Source organism: Hylobates moloch, unplaced genomic scaffold (genome assembly GCF_009828535.3).
Source record: "Hylobates moloch isolate HMO894 unplaced genomic scaffold, HMol_V3 SCAFFOLD_5, whole genome shotgun sequence".
NCBI lineage: Eukaryota > Metazoa > Chordata > Mammalia > Primates > Hylobatidae > Hylobates > Hylobates moloch.
This window is the reverse complement of record NW_026652280.1, coordinates 26,873,048-26,892,779: the sequence shown is the minus strand read 5'-3', so window position 1 is coordinate 26,892,779 and position 19,732 is coordinate 26,873,048. Positions and strand designations below refer to the sequence as shown.

Sequence of the window (19,732 nt, the reverse complement as noted above, 5' to 3'; positions counted from 1 at the left end):
ATCTAATGAGTGACAGCTCAGGAGATTAGCTGCCATTGGGATTATCAATGACTGGAAGGAGGCATGAGTGGGCCTTCTGGATACACAGAAGTTTCTGTTTGTCATCCGAATGTTGGCCGTACAGCTGGCTCACTTTGGCAAGATTTATTGAGCTGTATGCTATGGCAAGCTTACTTTTCTAGGTAAATGTTTTGCTTCAGTAAGACATTTATCAGAAAGTAAGAAGGTGCTAAAAAAAACTTAGTTGATTTGATTTAATTTGACTGGGGTATTGGTCACAAGTATGAAAATTAACTCTGTTCTTCAGGTGCCACAGGTATTTGGGCAGAGATAATTGAATAAAATTATGTCAGTGAATAGAATTTCTATTTTTTTCCTTGCACAAACCAAATTTGGTTTAAGGATGACAGGGCAAGGTTTTGTCTGCATTTAGACCACAGCATTGCCACCCTTTGAAGTTGCCTTATTTCTTTGAAGCTGCCTTATTTCTTTGAAGCTCTGAAAGCACATGGTAGCTGCAGCAATATAGAGAGGGCTAGTCTAATGGTCTGCTCTGAGTTATGTGGCATGTAGTCTGTTTTCCTTAAAAGCCCTGCCTCTGTGTGGCTCTATGGGATAGTGAGCTTCCTGTCATCTACTGGAGGCCAGAGAATAATCTAGAAGGGATGCTCTGCAGAGGCTGCTTATATCGCAGAGACGTTGAACAAAATTATCTGTAATGTCCCATTTAATTCCAAGATTCTGTTTCTACCATTCTCTAGGCATTTATAGACAATGTTTATTAAATATGGGCCCTCATCTCTGTGTCAGTTTCTTCTTCAGTAACTTTGTGAAGGCAAGTCCTAAAGGTTAAAGAAAAATAGCATTCCTTTTAGGACACTTGTATTGGTCTTTTAAGGCATTTCACAAACTGGGTGGCTTAAAACAAGAGAAATATATTCTCTCACAGCTGTGGAGACCTCAAGTGTGAGATCAAGATGTCAGCTGGTCCATTTTCCCTCTGAAAACTCAGGGAAGAATCCTTCCTTGTCTCTTACAGCTCCTGATGGCCCCAGCCACCCTTAGGACTCCTTGGCTTGTAGCTGCATCACTCCAACCTCTGCCTCTGTGGCCTTCTTCCCTGCATGTCTGTGTGTCTCTGTGTCCTTTCTTCCTCTTACAGGTACACTAGTCATTGGATTTAGGGCCTACCCTAAACACAGGATGGTTTCATCTTGAGATCCTTAATTATGTTTGTGAAGATCCTATCTCTAAATAAGGTCACAGTCTGAGGTTACAGGAGGGTATAATTTCCTTCTTGGAAAGAAAAAGAAAAAAAAATCAACATTAAAAACCTGCAGGGTATCCAATAAATGCAAAGTGAGTGATTGAGAGAATAAAGCATTGAGTCCACTCTCAGGAAGGGTGAGGACTCCGATGGGGAGGTTATCCACACGTCCATTTGTTCAGTGAATTATTATTGGGCCCTGAGCTATACCAGGCACTCTGTTAGGCACTGAGTGTGGAGCAGTGAAATAAAGAAACAGAGACCATCCTCATGGCACTTATGGTCCAGTGGCGGATATCAATATTAATCTAAGGAACAAAAAAAAATGATCACTGCAAATTATTAAAAAATACAGTGCAGCATATCATTAGAGAGAATTATATTGAGAAGAGGCCCAGCTTTTGATGTGGGGTCTGTCAGAAAAGTTTTCTCAGAGGAAATCATATTTAAGCTGAAACCAGAGGATGAGTAGGAGTTAGCCAGGTACCGACTGCAGAATAACACTCCAGGTAGGAAGAGTGGTGAGTTCAAGGGCCAGGATGGAGGTCACTGTGGCTGGGATACAGTGAGCAAGGGCCGGCAGGGTATGGGATAAGGAGTGGGTGCCTGGAGCCTCATGAACCCCTGGCAGTTCACAGTCAGGATTTGGGGGTCCCTGCAACAAGAAGACCCAGAAAGTTAGAAGAAAAGGAATGGCAAGCTCTGAATTCCATTTTAAGATGACTCCCCTACTTGATGTGAAGAAGGGAGGGACCAAAGAGTGACCCCAGCAGGCTAGATATGATACAGTGGGGCAGGCAGCTGGAGCAGAGACCCTGGCACCAGGAACCATTAGAAACATATTCCTGCTACTGCAGGCAGTCAGCTGACCAGTGTATTTCCTAGGCTGAGAGGCAAGCATGGCTCAATAGAGATCTGTACAGCTCCATCATCCATGTGGAATTGACTTTCAAAATGATGAAATAGAAATAATTTTCAAGTAGCTCTTATCTAAAACTAACAAAGGGGGTTTTACTTGAGTACTGTCAGTACTCTATGCTCATTTGTTATTAAATTTTTGAAATTATTTTCCAGTTTGGAATGTAGATCCGGAATTTGATATATGCAGATAAGCATGTGCTAAAATGGCCGTGGTGTTAGCTAGTTAAGATCCGGAAGTGCTATCACACAGGATGGGAAGGGCCTCCTAGAGAAGTGAGAGTCTCTCAGACCTAGAAATACTGGCACATGATACCTCTGAACCCACAGAGTACCCAGTATACACCACCAGGAAGCTGTGTAGCACACTGTTTTTAAATCTCAATTGAAGCAGTCTTTGACAACAACTTTTGTTTTCTATCTAGGGAGGTTCTAGACTTTATGTGAATGAAGGGGAGATGAAAGGTGAGAAATGTAAAGAAAGGTGTGTTGTAATTATGAAAATAATTTGTATGACCATTTAACTTGTGACACAGAGTTGTTCCTGTGTGGTTACCAATTCTGTACTTGCAGGTACAAGTCTATTTGATGTACTAGGTGCACATGGGACCCCTTCCTCGGGATTTCTTAACATGCTGCTGTTTCCTACTCCTTGTGTCATTGGCTGGGAGAATGCTCACAACAGACCCTGGCAAATGAGTTCATCCTCCTGGCAGATAACCACCTTATAGATGAATCACATTGTCTTCCCAGCAGAAGCTCTCTTGTCTGAAGGATACCTAGTGTTATGTGCGTGTCTACTATTCTGACCTCAGCTCCTCCCCATCCCCTTAAAAAGATGTGCAGTGTATAATCCCTACAGGTAATGTAGGAAAAATCTGGGTGTGAGAGGTGGGCTGGGGCAGAGAAGGCCTTGGCAGAGGGCCCCAGTGCCCATCTGCATAGTATTATCCACATGAGTAAGTTGTTTCCATTGAAATCGACAGGACCGTATGGCAATGTTCAAATCTGAAATTATTTCCAATGGATTCCTGTGTAGTTACAACTCTATACTTGCAATCTTTGTGATTTCAATTTGGAAAGCCATTCAAGTGAGTAATTTAATGTTGGGCTGTTTCTTCTGTTTTCCCTTCAAGCTCAAAAAATTCTCAAAATAATGATATTATAAGCAAACTTTGACTGTGCCTAACAGGACAGTGAAGGGTTACAGTTCTCTTTGTTCCAAATATAAACTATCAGGTCAGATTTGACTTTATCAACTAGGCACTGGGTTTTATGAAGACAAATCCGACTTGTGTGAAGCCAACTTTTAACTCCTAGATAATATCTTACCTAGAAAGAGATAATCTGATTTATCTTCCAATGTACAATGGGCCTTTTTCCTAAGGCACAATGAGGAGGACTTCACTAAGACACATATCACAACGTTTCTCCTCTTTCTTGCCCCTTAAGGCCCCTAATTTTTCTCTAAAGACGATGGTCTCCTGGTTACAGAGGTACCCCAAATCACTTTTTTAAAGTAAGTAAATGGCCAGGCACAGTGGCTCATGCCTGTAATCTGAACACTTTGGGACGCCGAGGCAGGTGGATCACCAGAGGTCAGGAGTTGCAGACCAGCCTGGCCAACATGGTGAAACCCCATCTCTATGAAAAATACAAAGATTAGCCGGGCATGGTGGCAGGCACCTGAATCCCAGCTACTTGGGAGGCTGAGGCAGGAGCATCACGTTAACCTGGGAAGTGGAAGTTGCAGTGAGCCGAGATTGCATCACTGCATTCCAGGCTGGGCCACAAAATAAGACTCTGCCTCAAAAAAATTAATAAAATAAATAAATAAATAAGTAAATAAAATAAAGTAGGTAAAATGCACATTGCATTCATGTCTATGACAGTTGTGGGTGCACATGGATTAACGAGCTCTAGAATTCTAAAAGGCTTGCTACAAAACATTATTCCCTTGCTGTTCCACCTCCAGTCTACTCCCCCTCCCAAAAGGAACCACTTTGAATTTCAATACAAGATTATTAGGGAATTGTTCTTTATGTCTCTAAGGAACATGCTTATATTGTTCCTTTTTAAACATTTTTCCAGCTTAGGCTTTATCTGCTAACTTCCATCTGTGGCAGAGGTAGAGATGGCTTCCTTTCCTACCTTTCACCATTCACCTCCATCCTCAATACTCCTTCTTCTCATCCTCAGACTCCCAACAAAGTTATATCTTAATTTGTTTAGATCAATATTCAGTGTTCTTACTACTGAGTTAGAACATACTATGGTTATTATTTATGTAGTATAATTTCCACTCTCCCAACCCCCACTCCAGGATTCATAATTATCTTGTGCTTTGTTTTCATAGCTTTAACGTACTTAAGTCTTCATCATCTGCCTATTCGATTGGTGCAAAAGTAATGGCGGTTTTTGCAATAATAAATGTCCTCCCAATTGTTCAGACGCATCTGTCCATTTCTTCTTTTTGAGGAACTCTCAAAGACTCCTGACCTGCCCTTACCTGGAAGGGTTGGCTGCTACACACTGAGCAGTGCAGTCACTAAGGGTCTCCTTTCACCACCATTTTGAGGATTTCCTGTACTTCCCTTTCTTACTGCTTTACCAACTTCCTAACTCTCCTGTCTGCTGTATTCCCTCCTTTTGGTGGGTTATATTTTTTAGTAGCTTCTTGAGAAAGGATTCATGGGGGCTAAAATTAAAATTTTATGTGTTAGAAAATGTTTTGGTTCCATTTTCTCATCTAATTTGTAGTTTGGTTAGGTATGCAACTCTAGGTAAGGAAATGTTTTCTTCCAGAATTTGAGAGCATAGCTCTATTGTCCTCTAGCTTCCAAGGCTGCTTTTGAAAATGTCTGATGAATTCTGGTAGCTAATCCTATTAGATTAGCTATTGCTACCCCTCCCTCCCTTTCTCTCACTCTCTGGAAATTTATAGAATATTCTCTTTTGTCTGCAGTGATCTGAACTCTCATGATATTGTTTGTTTGTCTTTTTGCTCTAATTCTTAGGCTGTGTCTTTATATTCAAGTGAAATATTTCTATTGGCAGTAAATAATAATAAAAATATTCCAAAATGCAGCCGTAATAAATCAGACACAGAATTCAAGACAAATACCATTCAGACGCTTTACTGGTGATCCTGCCATTAAGGATGACACAAACCCTGTCTGTTGTTGCCTAGTAGGATAATTATTGCAGATCAGTGAGGAGCCAGAACACCAAGGCATTGTAGAATGCCAACAGTAGGCTGGAATGTAGAGGAGGAAAACCTAGAAAAGAGCAGGTATGGCTTCAGCAGTCCCTCAGACCTAATTACCATTCCCAAACGGACACGAAAACCATATTTAAAGCATTCATCTAACTTACAGAGGGTGAGGCTTGGCTGTGGGAGGGCCCTGCAGCCAGCATACCTGAGTTCAGACGAATCACTCAGCATGGATTTGGAGTGTTCTGTCTGAGGCTGGAGTCAGGCTCATAAGGGCTTCTTTGCATTTTAGGGGCCCTGCCAAGTAGACTAATGCAAGGAAGGCTTTATATCCCAGAGTAAGGAATTGTGGCATAAATCAAGAAGGCAATGCTGAAAACCCAAATTACACAGATGAAATGAACCAGAGAGGTAAGGGCAAAGGCGAGCCTAAGCTGACCTTCAGTCATCCTAAATGCTTGATTGGAAACAACATAATTCATACCTAACCCCACCAGCTGTGAGCCACTCATAAACAACCAGTCTGTCAACACTGTCTCAGAAGTGGGAAGAGTTGATTCTACAAGCTGAAGGTCTTCAAAGGTACAGATGAGCATCCTGAGAAGAGGTAGAAATGGGCAATAGTGAGTATTTCAGACCTCTTGAGAATACCCATCACTTTCACCACCAGATATCAACTTTATTTTACCTTTCAGGGATCCTATTCTCTTGTTTTCATAGATCTTCCTCTCATACCTTTTTTTAAAAATATAGAGTCTCACTCTGTTGCCCATGCTGGAGTGCAGTGGTGCAATCAGGGCTCACTGCAACTTCAGCCTCCTGGGCCTAAACAATCCTCCTGCCTCAGCCTCCTTAGTAGCTGAGACTACAGTTATGTGCCACCATATCCTGTTATTTTATTATTTTTTTTAATAGAAATGAGGTCTTGCTATGTTGCCCAGGCTGGTCTCAAATTCCTGGGCTCAAGTGATCCTCCCATCTCAGATTCCTAAAGTTCTGAGATTACAGGTGTGAGCCACTGGGCCCAGCCTCATACCTTATTTTTAATCCTATCTCAATGGCCAGTTTTATCTTACCTGTATCCATATTTCCAAAAATTTGCCTAAATTTCCTGTGGTTGCTCAGAACTCTACAGCTCTCCTCAATTTCAAATGGTAACTTGAAATTGAACCTGAAATCTTCCTAAGATTTACCAAGAGACCAGCATGATCAGTACATCCTGGTTATTTTTTGTCCTTTGGCAACCATTTGTATGCTTATTAAAACTTGTCTCCCTCTTTCATAGCAGCCTAAAGTTTTCTTGACGCAAAGGCTGTCTTTCATTCATCATGTCACTCAAACACCCTATACACACAGCATCAGCACAGGTAAACCAGCACAGTGAGTAAACCTGGCTCCATCTGGCCCATTCTACACAATTTCTTCCCCTAGACGGAGTCTTGGTCTCCACTACTAGGGAAGCCTAACCTTGGAAAAGGACCCATGGGCAAATAAAGCTGTTTTCTCTTCCAGGGATGTTTACATTTGAAACTTCAGCTTGATGGCCACATGAAAGTCTTTCTTACCAAATAAAGGAATAGCTAACTATGAGGGTTATTTTCTTCACCAGGGAACCTACCTGATCTCTTTCAAGGCATTCCCTGTAGGCAGCTTCCCACTAGGCCACAAAAACCAGTGTCTGTCATGATTGATTGATCAAGAAATAGCTTCCCACAGAGGGCCACACTTCCTCTGAGGCTCAGGCACCTTTTTCGGGAGGGAAGGAATGCTAGACTCGGGGAAAGGGCTCCTGACCATGAAATGCTCAGAAAGGTGGTGTGTGCCAGGGTCAGAGCACTGCTGAGAGCGTCAGTGATCAGTACACATTCCATTTCCCTCTGTGCCCAGCACTGCCCCTTGAAGTCTCTGTTCTGTCTTTTCAGAATGGAAAAAATTAGAGAACAACAAGTTGCTCAAAAGCTTCAAGTTCTTGCAAGAATGTCAGTTAGGTTAGACAGTGAAATAATAGAATGTTCATATGGCAATTCTTTACAGAATAATGATCCCAAGTGATATCACCTATTGCTACAGCCTGTGCATGGGCTGCCACACATAAAGAAGCTGGCAGTGTGTGATAGGCAGTGGGAGAAGCTGAAGGTGTTACTAGGTGATGAGAAAGATGGTGTAAATACCAAGTCTTGGTTTGTGGGGGAGTTTTTGCCTGTGGAGGAGATATGTGGCTCATGGGAGAGGGTGGTTTTATCTTACTAGGAGTAAAGACTCTTAATGTGTTCAACATGGTTGATGATTTTGACTAAGACGCCATAGCCAATACATATTACAGAGGAAAAAAAGACCGGATAAGGCAATTGAGATAGGAAACATAAACTGGAAATGAAATACATATCAGTATAGATCAGTTCACACTTGAGTCACGCATCAAGTGTTCATGGTTTAGCCTGGCACTAGTGGGTCTTGATCCACCACCACATCTCTATATGCTCTTGTGAACACTCTTACACTTTTCAAAATCTTCTTACATACATTATATTATTTATTAGGGGAAACAGAATGAACTGCTAATATCATTCCCACTTTAAAGATAAATAAATGGAAGGGCAGAGAGATTAAACTAACTTCTCAAGGTCACACTGATAGCAAATGATCACATTTTGACTGATATTGACCATGATGAACGACCAAGTGTTGAAAACTTACTACAGGTATTATGTTAATTCCCAACAGCCCTAGCAGATGAGTAGTGACATTATTCCTGTTTTGTAGAAAAGAAGTATACATGGCTTGCTAATGTCACACACACCTGGCAATGGCAGAGATTAGGTTTAAATCTAGATATGCTTGCCTCCAGAGTCTGCAATCTTAACCACTATCCTTTCTTTCTGTAATCCAGCAATTTGCCTCCTCCTGGAAGAATCTAGTGATTCTTGCATGGTAATTGTGACTTTTCTATTAAATCCCATCTCTTTCCACCATGGTACCTTCATTTTAATTGATTTCACTATTTGTAGCATCATCTCACACTTTTTCTGTTAGTCACTTTTAAAAAATATTATTCCATACACCCCACCTGTCTGGTCTCACAATGCACCTGATTCTCCAGCATTATTTATATACATCTCCCTTCCTTCTCTAGTTATTTGGAAATATTTTTAAGGCAGAAACAATGTTTTAATTTTATATTACATTTTATTGTTTTTGCATTGAAACCCAGGTCTCCCAACTCCAAATGTAATACTTTGATCAAAACCACAGACTCCGAAGTAAGACTCAACCAAGTTCATGTTCTGACTGCCACTAACTGGATGGATGACTATGGCCAAGCTATGTGGTCTCTCTGGCCCAAAAATTACTCATCTGTAAAATGGAGCTAGCCAAATCATAGACCAGATGTGAGGAATATTCTAGGTCATGTATAAGCTATTCTACATAGTCAGTAGCAGATTTAGAAATGACTCAATAGAAACTGCTATTGGTGTTATCATCAGTATTAATTATAGTTATGAAAAGAAAGCTGCCAGCTTTGGAAAACTCCTAATGCTTAAAATTTCTCTTGCTTAGGAATTCTCTGGGTGTTTTCTAGAGTCTAATACATAGGGATGTCTCACATATAACTCAGATGGTTTGATAAGAGCCATTTTTTGAATATGATGCTGGAGTCAGTAGATAGGTTGTCACAGCAATAATAGATATATCGCAGTCAATAGAAAACCATAAGAAATGGAAATCCAAAGTGATTGGTTATGGAAATGAAAAATTACTTTTCCCTACCTTGAAAACAGGTGATGTCTTTCAGCCATTTACTGTTATTGGACAATGAAAATAGTACTATTTTTGTTAAAATAAATGTGACTGACCAATTCTTTTTTGTAATATGTTCAATGGGAAATTTCTTAGTTTTCTGAGACCATTCTGGGCTAATAAATTAGAAAGTTTCCAGGAGTTGGGATACGGACTTTGAAATGTGATGACCTGTTTCAACATGAAGCTGACAGTGTAATGAATAACAGAGTCTCAGGATCCTGAAACTTTGATTGCTTTTCCTTTTCTTATTTGCTTTGTTCATCTCAGAGAAGAAAATGATCCACATTTGTAATATCACCTTATCCTGCAGTTGGACATTAAACATTTATTTTAAACATTAAAACTGCTGAGCTTGTGGGTTTATGACCCACAGATACTTCTATTTATTTATTTTTAAATTTTAATTTCTTTATGTTGAAATTGCAAAATCCAGTGAATCGAAGGAAAATGATACCTGGAAGCTGTGACTTTTCATGAAGTGTAACCAAATACAGCTGGTCAGGAGAGCATGAAGCAGGGATTTTGTTGGTGGTGCCGGCTGGAATGGCAGGGCTGAAATGTACACATTTGTTATTGGATGCTTTATGGTTTGGTTATGTTTGGATTATGGTTTCTAAAATATCTTTGGGTTTTGAAAACCCAGAACAATGTATTCATAATCCATGGTCCATCAGCTTTATTGTGGCTTTCATTTTATAGAGAAAGAGTGGTTTTGCATTTACAATGAATTAGCTGTTTATTTTCCCAACTCTCCCATTTCATTATAGTGATACAATTTATTCACCTAATGATAAACAATTTTTTTTCCAATTCTTGGTCAGTGATTCAATTACACTAAAGGAATTTTGTTTTCAGGGTGTTGGTGTGTATTCATAAAACAATATAAATTTTGTATTGATGAGGGAATTGCCTTTCCTATTTAATTATGATTGTGGGCCCCGTCTCTCTCTCTCTTAATGAATAAAATAGAGAACTATTGTGAAGAGATAATAAGCTACTAAAAAGCATTCAGTAGTTGTTACTGTTATAAATTATTCACTCCCTGTGGCTTTAGAAATAAAGTTCTTTATCTTTTCAGAGGCAGCTCAAGGGTAGAGACATTTAGGAGATCTCTCACCGAGTGGGCAGACTGAAGATTTCTCCCTGTACTGTTATTGCTTATGTGCTCCATCTCTTAGGGCAAAGTAGTTTGCCTTTCTTCTCCCAAGATTGTTATACATGAAAATATAAAGATCATTGTATTTTGATGCATCTTCCAGGAATGCTGAGAGGTAATGAAAAGAGACAAGTACAACCCATATGAGAGATCATTTCCTCAACTCTTTGTTAAGATAGATGCATCGTAAATGGGAACATACTGTGGTGTATCGGCAGGCAGGTCATCCAAGTCTCTGGATGTAGAGAATTACAATGTGCCTCTGTTATGTCATTTTATTTTGTATTCACATGAGCAATTGCAGGAATGCACAAGCTAACATGTCAGTTATGAAAGAGCCCAAATGAGGACCTACGGATGAATGAGTCTCCATAGCCAGTAGTTGACAGTGCTTAGAGTCCGGAAGGATGATTTCATTGACTTGGTGCATCCTTCATGCAAACAAGGATTCGACAGCTGTCAAAAGGGCAGATTGGTCTCTAGAATCTCAGGGGAACTATGTGAATAGTGTCTGTTTGGAGAAGTGATTAGAAATATTAATGGGCTCTGAAAACAAATCAAAAAGCATGTACCTCTAAGACCTGGCTCCCTATAGGGTCAAATTCAGGAAAATTGGATTTTAACAATTGAATTTGTTTTGGTTCTTTTTTAAAAATTTAAGCACAATCTCTATTTTGAATAAAACTGTTATAAGAGAGAAAAGTAAGCTTTACTGAAATAGGCAGTAGGTAGGGCTGAATTTAGTATTCTGTTTTATTGTTGTTGTTTGTCATTCGCTTGCTTTGTGATTATGCCTAAATCTAGAAAGCCCAAACGAAGCATCATTCCCTTAACATTTGTCTTATCTTTCCTTTTATTTTTGTTTATTGATTTATTTATTTGAGACTGAGAGTCTTGCTCTATCACCCAGGCTGGAGTGCAGTGGTGCAAACTCGGCTTACTGCAACCTCTGCCTCCTGGGTTCAAGTGATTCTCCTGCCTCAGCCTCCTGAGTAGCTGGGATTACAGGTGCCCACCACTACACCTGCCTAATATTTGTATTTTTGGTAGAGATGGGGTTTCACCATGTTGGCCAGGCTGGTCTCAAACTCCTGACCTCAAATGATCCACCTGCCTTGGCCTCCCAAAGTGCTGGGATTATAGGCCTGAGCCACTATGCCCAGCCATTTGTCTTCTCTTTCAATGCAAAGAAACAGGAACTATTTCTTTGCTGAGTTATATATTCAAATTTTAACACACCAAATTATTTCTTCTTGTGGGATTAAAGTTTTATATAATGCTAAAGTCAGTGAAAGAAATATTTACTGTTTTCAGAGCAAGAAGGGCTGAATGGAGCGCTGTGGCCCACAGTAGAATGGATATTTAAGAAGCGTGTGGATGTTCCTGGCTAGAATGTTAATCCATATGAGGCAAATCTAAGGGTAGAACCACAGAACACCAGACCTGGAAGGATCTTAGAAATCACCTTATCTAAGCTATTTACTTTCAGAGGAAGAAAGAGACATGAAAAAGAGAGAATTGCCCAAGGCCACACCACACAATCAGGATGAAATCATCAGGAGTAGAATTCAGGTTTCTTGGCTTTCATTGTTTTATAAATGTCTTAAAATACTGACTTAAAAACTGAGTAAAATCCACTTATTTCAAAAAATATTTAATAGCAAAATTTCTAAATAACCTAGTAATTACTTGTGGTTTGTTTCAATGATTTTTTTTTTTTTAATGAATGTTACCTATGATTATGTAAGAGTAGAGGGCAGTGGTTTTCAACTGGAGATGATTTTGCCCCTCCCACACCAGAGAACATTGGCAATGTCCAGAGACATTTTTGGAGAGGGAGAAGGGAAAGGTACTGGGATCTAGTGAGTAAAGACCAGACTATGCTAGACATCCTATAATGCACAGGTCAGCTCCCCACAACAAAGAATTATTCAGCCCATAATGTCAACAGTGCCACCTGAGAAACCATGGCCTAGATGCATGACCTTTGAGGAATGCAACAGCCTACTTTGTTCTTCTCTTTTCTTTTTTTCTTACTGATCTACCATGGTTCTAAGAAGAAATACCTATATACAACCATGGTTTATATTTGCAAAAAACTCTTGAAAAGTATGTGAACTATTGACAATGTTTGTAAATCCTGGGTTCCAAACATGGAACACTTGTGTTCTCGTTTTCTATAGTTGATGATTGGCACTGTTCAGTGACACTCAATCAGAGCTGATGCTGGCTATGAGTACAGCGTGGCCATGCAGGCTGACACTGGCTGAATTCAAACCTTCTTAAGCAAATGAACATTTATATGTGGGTAGAGACCTGGAAGACAAACTGGAATCTGGAAGGGTTAGGCTATTTGGCCTAGTCCTCACAGAGGGGCTATGTATGAGGCCTTGGAAGTTCACTGGTTCTGATAAACACTACAGTTTCTTGAGGGAAATCAGATAATGCAATAATGCACTGCACCCCAGGAATTAGGCATTTTCAGACTTCATTGGTTTTCTAGAGAAGTCTGCTTAATCATTATATCCTGTTGCAAACAAACCGCTAGACCGACAATACCACCCAATAAAAGAATAAAATTTGTCCATCTATCATTAAGATAATTGTTATTGATTAGTCTCCTTATAATTTTCTGCCTTTTGTTTTCAGATATTGGCTATAAATCACAGCCACAACAGGCACTGAGCCTGTGTTTGTGTCTATTATGTGGTCTTGATAAGGCCGGGCAGCGTTTTTCACCTTCCTGATGCGAGTTATTGAGATTGATTGAAGCACTTTGCTTGTCCTATCCTAGACACTGTGTAATTAATGTTTCATTATGTTAATACATGCAAATGTGAGAGTATGTGTTTGATTGGGAGGTGAGAGAACAAAAAGGATTAAAGAGTTCACTCCAAAGTACAAATTAATTTATTGCATTGCTAACTGGCCTCTGAGGAATGAGGGAGTAGGCTTCAAAATGAAAAGAAAAAAATGCACAAAGAGAAAATGCTGTTGCAAGGCCGTCTTTCAGAGGTGGTGTAGTTAATGGTTACAAAACAGATATTCAGTCACATGACAGAGACCTTGCCTATGCAGTGGTTTCAGCATGTCTCCCTCCATAGTGAAAGGGTTTAGGACAGGGAAGCCAAAGAGTATTTTCTCTTTACATATACAAGCATTTATGCACAGACATAGTATATTAGAACCATACTATATTAATACAATAGAGTGATCTTTCATATGTAAACAGTGATTGACTTCATGACATTATTTGCGGTGTAGCAGGAAGGAAATTTTAACCCCCCAAAAACCACCCACAGATCTACCATAATTATGTGCATATTACTGCATTTTCTTCCTTGTCTTCACAGTGATAATTTTGATTATTTCCTAATATATTAATATATGACGCTCTGTGATTTACTTATTTCCTTAATGTCAGACAATCATTATGTTTCTATTTGTCTGGATTTGCTATGATAGCAAATATTTTAATGAGCACTGTTTCTCTATATACAGTAATTTTTGTTCTATTGAATTATTTTGCTGAGATAGCTTCTTAGGAGTGGAATTACTAGAGCCTAAATCTTTTTATGGCTTTATATATGCATTTCTGTTTTAGAAAAATTCCCACTCCCAATATCTAGCATAGAGACTCAATAAATGGGTGCTGAATTTAAGGAAGCCTAGACTTCTACTAGACTATCCTAACTCTTGAGGTTGCCATATAAAGTTGTTTTAGCTAATCATTCCTTAATGTGGGTAAAAGCTACTGACTCTTCCCATACATACCCACAAAGTGATGCTATTTTGAATAGGTTTTAAAAATAAGAAGCAGAAGAAAAAGGTGTTTAGAATTTAAGACTCTGCCAGGAAGGGCAGGCTTGGATTGGAGAGAGAGTACTAATAGCACTCTGAAGTCACTGGAATAACCAGGGAGAAGGGCTCTGAAAAAGTAAAGAATGCTAAAATAAACATGGATTGTGTCTTATCCAGGATTTATTCACTGGAGGTATTACAGGGCAATCATTATAAGATATTCACAACTATTAGTATGTTATGTAACTTCATTTATTGTTTATTTACTTTCATTTCTGATGATTACTTTAGAGCAGGGGGCGGGGTGGGAATATGGGGTGATGCCTGTTTCTTTTCTCACTGTCTGTGGCTGCTTTCCTGCTACAATAATGAAGTGGAGTATTTGGTCCATAAAGCTAAAAATAGTTAAATGGCCCTTTGCAGAAGAAAGTTTGCAGACCTCTGATATAAAGAAATAAATCTGACTGTCAAAAATGGAGATAGAAGTCCAATACATTTCAAATTCATACTTATTCTTTGGGCAAATTATAATTTGTCACGTCCTCAGGCTCAGTTTTCTCCTCTCTAAAAATCAATATAACGATAATCAGGTAGTTAGAAATTAAATCATGTGATAGGTTAAAGTATTGGTTCATTTGTTCTTCCCTCTTCTAAAAGAAAAAGTTCAAAAATGTAATCGGTATTTATCTGGTAGTTATGTTCATGCTGTCATGACGTGTTCAGCTGAAGATCCATTAGATGATGTAAATTTTTCAGAGTATTTTGTATGAGTTAATAATTAATGTAACCAAAAATGCTAAGTCAATCTTCTGTAAATGTCCCGTTTGTAGCTACAGCCATGCTTAACTGTAGGTTGCTGATGTCAGCGTTGGCTGGGAAGGTTGTCTGAACACATTTATCTGTGTCAAAGCATCAAACTCACCACTATTAAGCAAAATGGCATAGAGTTGTGAGTTACTGAATGTGATGGAAAAGGGTTCTCTCCTGTGATCCTAACTCCCATGCCTCATTCTGCCATTATTCTTCATGGTCAAGACCAGTGGAGTTAGCAGTGTCTAAGTGTCTGCAGTCCTTTCTAACATGATTCATGTATCATTTTTCATAGTCACATTGCAAATTGACAAGGAAGTCAATATTTTGGTGATATTTGTTGGTTCACAGTTTCCTTCACTTAGACCCATCACATTTTTTATCATTTGCTCTCAGTTCATTTTCAGCTGCATGCCAGTGTAACTAGTCTGCAGCCAACCCTTTCAAGTTAGTGTCAGGAGGTACACCAATTAAACACTGCCTTTTTCTGTTTTTTGTTTGAGACAGGGTCTCACTCTGTTGCCCAAGCTGGAGTGCAGTGGCATGATCATAACTCATGGCAGCCTCAAACTCCTGGACTCCAGTGATCCTCTCACCTCAGCCTCCCAAGTAGTTAGGACTAGAGCTGTGTACCACCACAACTGGCTAATTTTTAAATGTTTTTGTAAAGAGAGGTTCTCGCTATGTTATCTAGGGTGGTCTCAAACTCCTAGCCTCAAGCAGTCCTCCTGCCTCAGCCTCCCAAATTGCTTGGATTACAGGTAAGAGCCACTGCATCTGGCAGACATTGGCCTTTTATCCATACCTAAAGAAGTTTCCATTAATGGGTAAACAACATTTAAATGAGAATGAGGCATGATTCTCTGTAATTCAAATTTAACTGAAAATCCAGAAGCATGAGAGTATATTATACATTTCAGAAATAGAAATGTATGTACTATATTTCACTATAATTAATTCTGTTTCTAGTGCCTGACAAGATTTATCACTACCAGATAAATATATTTCAAACTAGAGTGTAATTATGAACATTTGTATCATCTTTAAAAGAGTAATAAGTAGGTGACCATATATCTTAGGTTGCCTAGAACAATTCCAGTTCATACACTTTAAAAATATATATTACTTTTATTTTTAAAATTTCCATGGGTACATAGTAGGTGTATATATTTATGGGGTACATGAGATGTTTTGCAGTTTATACCTGTTGTCCTGGCTTAATTATAAATCGAGTCTCCTTTCAGTCTCAAAAGTGTCTGAAATATGTAGTAAATTATATGATTATCCTAGCGATCACTCTAGTGATTAGCTTGAAATTAGTCAAAAGCAAAATGCACAATGTCATAATTAGCCTGTCCCCGTATCATACACGTTTTTTTGTTAAATTATACTTTATTTGACACTGTTGGCAAAAAATGATTGGCATGCTGATGTTCAACAGCAATCTCATCTAAAAGCTATTTTTAAAACCTTGGCTGACTATGTTACTGACTCTATATATAGGAGATGTTATCTTGTATCCAGGTGGGTATCCATGAATGCCTTTAATCTGCAGAGTCTGAGTTTCTCTGGTCCTGCACGCCCATAAGTAAGGTTTGAGGCCTGCAGCTAGCAACCCAAACTTTAGACCCAGCGGAAAGTAATTACTCAAAGAAGTAAAAAAGTTCACTCCTTTTCCTTTATCCCCTTTAGTTCATTAAGTATGTTAAAGATGGAAAGATATCCTCCTTCTCTGAGACTAACACTGTTCAATACTTAAAAAAAATTACCATTATCTATTATGTATTCAGCACTGCTAAACCCAAACAGGGAAAGGGATTTAAGCAGAATTGTAGGTATAGTTCTTAACTTTGAGAGTAGTAAATACAATATAAATATATGTGGTAGATCAATAAACATTTTCTGGGTGACATAAAACTTTGAAAGTCCTGATACTTGTAAATTCTTATAAGAAAAAGCCTTGTTTCTTCATAGATTCCATTATATGGAATAAATCCAGGCTTTTGATAATTCAGATATAGCCCTGAGTAGAAAATAAAGGTTATCTAATTTTGTATTACTCTTTTAAAGATGATACAGATGTTCTAATTTTGTATCCTTCTCCACCACCAGCTCCATCCATGTCAGACTCTCAGGGTCTTCTGATTTGTTGCTGGAAGCACAGAGCAACTGTCTTCATGGAGACCCTCCCCAGGAATTCCCTTGACCACCCTGCCAACACTCACTGTGTTAACCCTAGGCTCATCCCTCCAGGGCTCACTGGTTGCCAAAATCGGTAGTATGATAAGCCATTTTACACCAAGTTATTTGGGGTATCATAGAATCACTTACTTTGTCCCTCTTCCCAGATTATATATTTACATGATGTATTAGGGTTCTCTAAAGAGACAGAACTAACGGGATAGATGAATATATGAAGGGGAATTTACCAGGAGAATTGACTCACACGACCACAAGGTGAAGTTGCACAATAGGCCATCTGCAGGCTGAGAAGCCAGGAAGCCAGTCTGAGTCCCAAAACCTCCAAAAGTAGGGAAGCTGATAGTGCAGCCTTCAGTCTATGGCTGAAGGTTCAAGAGGCTCTGGCAAATCACTGGTATAAGTCCAAAAGTCCAAAAGCTGAGGACCTTGGAGTCTGATGTTCAGGGGCAGGAAGCATCCAGGACGGAAGAAGGATGGAGGCTGGAAGACTCCATCTTTTTATGCTGGCAGCTGATTAGATGGTGCCCATCCAGATGGAGGGTGGGTCTGCCTCTCTCAGTCTACTGACTCAAATGTTAATCTCCTTTGGCAACAACCTTACAGATAAATCCAGGAACAATACTTTGCATACTTCAATTCGATCAAGCTGACACTCAGTATTAACAATCACACATGACAAAGAGGTTTCAATACCAAACACTCCATGAGGATTTTCCAGAATCACAGTAGCTAAGAGTCAGTCTGTATCAAATATTTCAATTAATATTGTGTGTTTCTGTTTATTCCATCTCTGAGCTGGTTTGGCCCTACTTCTTTGCTTAAACAGTGTGAGAAAAAGAAATAACATATATAAGCAGAAAGGTGATCTAGAATTAATCCTACACGGGAATTCAGACATTGACACTTTGTTACTAGGTCCTCTTCTGAGCTGTGTGGCCTTGGTCAGGACAGTTAACCTCTCTGAGTCTTTGTCCCTACCTGCAAAATAAAGTTAACAACCTTTCCCTGAACAACAGGATCAAAAGAGGCTGTTATCAATCACTCTTAATTTACTGTAAACATAAAAAAATAGAAAAATCACCCAGTGTTTGTAAGCTACAACGCAAACCCTCAGCAAATCTTTGGGTAACACTGGCCCATGATTTAAGATGGTCAGTAATTCCTATCCCTACCACCAGACCATCTTTGTGCAAGAGAATGGATCTTGCTGTATGTAAGTGACTTTGATAATTATCAGATTTTTTTCATGTCTACATTATTCATTCCTCTGGCTATGCAAGAGCGTGGACACATCTTTCATACTGTTTTTTGAACTGCAGAGAAAAAAAGTTGAAAGGGAAAGAAAACATTTCACTTACTTGATTACATTAAAAGACAGTAATAGGGTTGGCTAATATTATTTAAAATGTACAGTAATTATAGTTTTTAAAATTACAAACCTAGTACGTGTTATACAGATAAAAATATTATATAACAAACAGTGACTTTTTTTATGTTCTCATGATAACTAATAAGTCCCCAGCCTCTCTGACATTGAGGTAGTATGAGGTTAAAAGAGCTACAGGTATTAGGAGAGAACCCACAAGTGGGGCAGAACAAGAGTGGAAGCAGGTGGATGTCTGGAGTCACATGTTGATGAAAAGTCTTCAGCTGATGAATTATGGGGGAACCCACATTTGAGATAGAGACTTGTATATTATACTCAATAAACTCAGCACATTTTCTGACCTTACTTTGGCTTTCTGTCTTAAAATTGTATATAAATTTAGTTCTGAATATTTTATGACAACACTTGAACCCCTCGATGGATTTATAGTCTCTATCATTCAGGGGGACTTGCCGTTTATTATTTAGATAAATTTTAGGCTTTTACTATTCCTAAATGGTGCTCAGGAGATCATGTCTTTGCTTTGAGTCTTACTGATTTTTTTTATATTAGAGACGACGTGAAAGGAATTTGTTAAAGATCAAATAAGATAAATTAATGAAAAGTAGCTGGATAGGAGCACAACCAGGAATGGTAAATAGTGGTTAAACAACTCCAAGACCCCACAAGACACCACTGGTGATACTTTGACGATTCCCTAGCTCTGCAGGACTTCCAGTTACCCAGACATCTTTTTAAAGCCAATGAAAAAAAACTCTACTGTGCAACAGCAGAGTGGGCTAGACTGTACTGACTTTATTTCAAGAAGAAAACCAAAGAAATCTTCGTCTTAAATATGATTTTCATGGAAGATTAAGAACACACTTAGACCATTTTCTCATCCTGTGGGAGTTCTTTAGGACAGGATGATATGAAAATGGCATGTGTTTTATGTTTCTACAGGTAATTGGAATACATTTGGTGAAGCCCCTGGAATAGGTACAGCAGGGAGTAGTAGCCTTGGATACAGTGGGCATATATAGAGGTGGTGAAGACAGGGACAAGGAGGGAGGAATGAAATAAAGGCTCTGTGGCCCTGGACTAGAGGACTGTTGGAGAGAATGAGGAAGCCAGAGAGCTAATAGACATTTAGTAGGTGTTTGATAATGATAATAAGTGTGAATGAATGAATACGAT

The 19,732-nt window shown here is 39.0% G+C and overlaps 1 protein-coding gene and 1 long non-coding RNA gene across 3 annotated transcripts in view; one reads left to right on the top strand and one right to left on the bottom strand.

Moving 5' to 3' along the window:
• The window catches only part of DCC (DCC netrin 1 receptor), a 1,201,126-nt gene that overhangs the window by 384,507 nt on the left and 796,887 nt on the right, over nucleotides 1–19,732 (top strand). The gene's annotated exons all lie outside the window — the stretch shown is intronic.
• On the bottom strand, nucleotides 5,307–7,363 carry LOC131383439 (uncharacterized). Its single transcript, XR_009213463.1, has 4 exons — nucleotides 7,018–7,363; nucleotides 5,884–5,996; nucleotides 5,605–5,771; nucleotides 5,307–5,463 (listed from the first exon to the last, which is right to left on the bottom strand). It is a non-coding gene; the product is annotated as an uncharacterized LOC131383439 (long non-coding RNA).